Source organism: Miniopterus schreibersii (assembly GCF_964146895.1).
Source record: "Miniopterus schreibersii genome assembly, chromosome: 4".
NCBI lineage: Eukaryota > Metazoa > Chordata > Mammalia > Chiroptera > Miniopteridae > Miniopterus > Miniopterus schreibersii.
In genome coordinates, this window is record NC_138105.1 from 69,352,043 (window position 1) to 69,357,147 (window position 5,105).

Consider the following 5,105-nt stretch of genomic DNA (forward strand, 5'->3'; position numbering starts at 1 on the left):
AAATTGGTACTGGTATTATTTTTATTGTTGTTTATGTGTGCTTGTTGAGCACGTGGGTTCTGGAGACAGCTGCTTGGACTCAAGTGCTGGATGTGCCCCCGGCCAGCTGGGTGGCCTTGGGCACCTGGCCTTTCCTCCCTGAATCTTTGCATATTCATGAAATGTTGACTGCACATTCCTAATTAAGTTATAGTCAGATTGCGTGAGTTCTTACACACAACACAGTGCTTGGGATAGTGCTTGGATTGTAGCCAATGCTTAATAATGTTATTATTTGCTATTATTATTTTTAGAATAAAGCAAGTTTTACTGAAGTAGAGAAAAAGAAAGAGGCCAGGTCGTAGTGGATGTGAGCCAACTGGAGAGTGAATTGTGCCTTATTATTATTTACCACATGGCAGTTAAGAGCACAGGTGCTGGGTTTGAATTCTTTTTTTTTTTTAATATATCTTTATTGATTTCAGAGAGAGGAAAGGAGAGGGAGAGAGAGATAGAAACATCAATGATAAGAGAGTCATTGATCGAGCCCACAACCTGGGCATGTTCCCTGACCGGGAATCGCCTGGATCCCAGGTTGACGCTCAACCGCTGAGCCACGCCCGGCCGGGCAGTGCTGGATTTGAATTCTGACTGCACTGTTGGCTGTGTGGCTTTAGGTTAGTGATTGTACCTCTGTGCTTCAGTCTCCCCTTCTGTTAAATGGGCATAACAGCCATGCCCTGGTGCTGTTTCCACAAGGCTGTGCTCACTGACTTTCTGGGCATAACTCACGCCTGGCATAGCGCCTATGCTCCCTGCCTATCAACTACTTTGGACCAGGGTTCCACCCCATGACTGTATGTGATCTGAGCTGCAAGGAAGTTTGGGGGAGGAGGGAAAAAAAGGGAAATTTATTTTCAGCCTGGCTGGGACTGATCCTGCTCCACAGAAGGAGGGAGAGTCCTGCAGGCCTCCAGGGAGACACTCAGCTCTCTCAGGCTTCATCTGTCATTCCCCAAACCCAGCCCCAGAACTTTATCAGCCCCACGGGCTGGAGTGGGCGTCTCTGTAGGGGACTTGAGGGACAGAAGAGAAAGGGAAGCAATATCAGAACCACCCACTCCCCCTTCACTGGCATCTAACACAATCATGACCAGTAGTGCACATTTGTTGGGCACTTACATTCCAACACTTCATGTCTTTTTTTTTTTAAGATTGTTATTTTTTGCTGTGTTTGACTCTGGTCTTCCCAACTACAATTTTCCTGATAATTCAGAATCCAAGGGGAAGACCTTCTTGTCTTCTTACACTGGAAGAAGCACAGGTAGAGAGAGGTGAGGCCACCAGTCCAAGTCGAGTCAGAATTGGAGACAGTCAAGTCAGAATTGGAATTGGAGTCTTAGCAAGCCCAGTCCCAGCCTTCACCCAACTGCTCTGCTGCATTGTGGGATAAGAGTATTACTATTACTAACAATAGCTCGTGCCTATACAGTGCTCACTATACCCAAGTGCTGCCCTAACCTTCTCCCACGCAGGAATCCCCCATGAAACACTTTGAATTAGGGAAGCCTATCATCTCTGTTTGACAGATAGGAAAACTGAAGCTCAGAGAGTGAGTGGTTCATACAAAGTCACCTGCCAGCAGTGGCAGAGCTGGAATTCCAGTCCTGCAAATGCCAAGGTTTTATGCTGCCTCATTCTTAAATAGGGCCGTCCTCCACGATCCTACCAGCCCCCCTGCTCAAAAGGTGACCCGGGGGGATTGGTGAACTGTGCCAGTCCCTCACCCCAGCCCACATATCACTGAACTTTGTCAAGGGCCCTTTTCTGGGGCCCTGACATGTTTTCAGGCAGTAAATAGAACCCAAAAGCCTGGGCCAGGTGTCCTGAAATCTGAAACTCAAGTCCTGTTTGCCTGAAAAATTCATGAGCCCCAAAGCTTTACTAGGGTCAGAGAACAGAACATCTCTGTGTGAACAGCTGCCCCACCTCAGCTGTAACTTCCCCTGTCCCAGGACCTCTGGCCTTGCCCCAGTTCCTTCTAGGTGCCTACAGCCTGCCCAGCTTCCCCAGAGGGACCTTAACTCTGGGCACCCCATTCAACCCCTTCTCCACTAAAGGGATCTCTCTGAACCTCACAGCTCCTACTGCCATCCCTCACTCTCACATCCCCCATGGCTCTCCATTGCCCTGGGCTGCCCTACCTGGCACAGCAGACCCCTGCTGACCTCTCCCACGATGCACAACTTGAACCCGCTGCCCAGACACACTGACTTCCCTAATTTCAGTTCCTCTCTCTCTGTCTCTCTGTCTCTCTCTCCTCTGGCACCTGACTGGCTCAGTGAACGCCTGCCCCTTTTTGCTTTCTCCACCTCATTTTCATTCAGCTCCCTGGCCTCCTCTTCAGGAAGTCCTCTCTGACCTCCTAAACCATGTCTAGATCATATGCCTCCCATGGGCTTCTCCAAGTGTCTCCCATCACAGCTGTGTTGCACCATATTTTAAAAAATCTATTAAAAAATTTTTTATTATGGTAAAATATGCATAACATAAAATTTACCATTTTATTCATTTTAGGTGAACACTGCAGTGGCATTAAGTACATCTACATTGTTGTGTAACCATCACCACCACTCATCTCCAAAACTTTTCATCTTCCCAAACTGAAACTCTGTTCGTATTAAACACTAACTCCCCACTCCCATCCCCCAGCCCCTAGCACCCAGCACTCTTCTTTCTGCATCTATGAATCTGACTTCTCTAGGGACCTCCTATAAGTGGAATCATACAGTGTTTGTCCTTTAGTGACTAGTTTGTTTAAATCTATTTTTTGAAATAGAGTTTTAATTACCCAAGAAACATATAAATACTTTCTGCTTTTAAAAAAGAAAGAGAGAGAGAGCATAGATCAGGAAAACTTGTCCCCTTTGCCAGCCCCACTCCATCCTGGTATCCTGGTCCCTCTAACAAGCACTGGAGTGTTCAGATCTTTTTTTGTTTAGTTTCATGCAGACATATGTATGTGTACCTTTGTGTGTAACATTCTCTCTCTCTCTCTCTCTCTCTCTCTCTCTCTCACCATGCATGACTAAACACTGAACACAACTTGCTATTTTTACTCCCCAGTAGGACCTAAAAGCTTAGTTGGGCTACACTGTCAGGGTTGTGGCTAAGGGGTGTGGAGCATGTGTGGGTTTTGAAGTCATGCTCATGAGTCCAAATCTTTGTACAGCCGCAGGCTCACTGTGACTGAGTAAATTAACTCCTTTGTATCACTTGCCCCAACTGAAAAATGGTTGCAAGGATTTAATGCAAAGCACTTAATAAATTGCTTAACCTCTCTGTGTCACTTTTCCCAACAAGAAAATCATTATAAAGATTTAATATAAAGCACTTAATACCTTGCCTGATGCTGAGTAAGCTCCCTACATTCACTCTTGTTACAACCTGCAGGGCCATCTCTTTCTTTCTTAAACTATATTTTAAAGTTCCATTTAAAAAATGTAATGTATATCAAGTAACTGTTGCAAACTGAACCCACCTGTGTAACCACAGTACTGTTTCCAGTCCCCTGGAAGCCAGGCTATGGTCCCACCAGTCACTGCCTCCTGCAAAGGCAACCCCTATCTAAGTTCTGTTATCATAGGTTGATTAGCTATGCCTGTTCTAGAACTTCATACAAAAGTGTCTGGCATTTTTCACTTCGCATAATGCTTTTTAAAAAATTATTATTGATTTTTAGAGAGAAAGAGGAAGGAAGAGAGAGAGGGAGAGAAACATCCCATTCATTTGTTGATTTTTGTATGTGCCCTGACCCGTCCACAACCTTGGCATATTGGGAGGACACTCTAACCAACTGAGCTACCCAGCCGGGGCTGGCATAATGCTTTTAAAAAATATATTTATTCATTCTGTTGCACTTACCAATAGTATTTTGTTTTGTATTGTTTTGTGTGTGTCTGTTTTTTATCACCAAGGAGTATCCCATGGAATGAATGGACCACAGTTTGTTGAACCTCTCACCCATTGATGGACATTTGGGTTGCTTTCAATGTCCCAAATTTTGGCCGTTATGAATAAAGCTGCTGTGAACATTTGTCTACATGTTTTGTGGTGTTTTTTTCTTTTCAATCAGTTTTATTTTTCTTGGGTAAATACCTAGTAGTACAATGGCTGGGTCATACAGTGGGTACCCATTTAGTTTTATAAGGCCTTTTCTCCAAGTGACTGTGTCATTTCACGTTCCCACCAGCAGTGGAGGACAGTCCCATTTGCTCACCAACACTTGCTGCTGTCTGCCCTTTTAGTTTTAGCTCTTCTGGTGAGTGGGTAGTTGTATTTCATTGCTTTATTGTGCACTTCCCTGATGACTTCATTCTTTTATTTTTTAATATATCTTTGATTTCAGAGAGAGGAAAGGAGAGGGAGAGATTTATAGAAACATCAATGATGAGAGAGTCATTGATCGGGTGCCTCCTGCAGGCCCCGGACTGGGGACCAAGTCGGCAACCCCGGCATGTGCCCTGACCGGGAATAGAACGGTGACCTCTTGGTTCAGGGGTGATGTACAACCACTGTGCAACACCAGCCAGCCTCTATCCCCGTGTTTTTACACTAACTACCAAAGCCGCAGGTAACACCCTTTGTTTGTACTCCCCATGCGCACGTGCCTGCAGGGGCAGAGAGGAATCGCACAGGGTGAACACGGTTTGGATTTAATCTTTCTGCAGCATCTGCTCACCCGGTTTGATGTTAACAAACACAAATTCTTGCCAATCTGATGAATGAAAAATGGCATCATTTTGTCTGTTCACTGGCACGCAGTCAGCGAGAGCTTATCTATTTGACGTCTGAACGGATGGATGGATGGATGGATGGATGGATGGATGGATGGATGGATGGATGGATGGATGGATGGATGGATGGATGGATGGATGGATGGATGGATGACGACTGCTCCTTGGGCACAAAACACAACAGAAGGGCCTCGCAGGACTCCAGATGAGAAACAAAGGTTGAGGCCCGGGACTCGGGAGCCCGGCCCGCCTCCGGCCCCGCCCCAGCGCGAGCGGGGCTCCGATTGGAGAGGGCGCGCGGGGAGGCCGGCGGGTGGGCGGAGCCGCGCC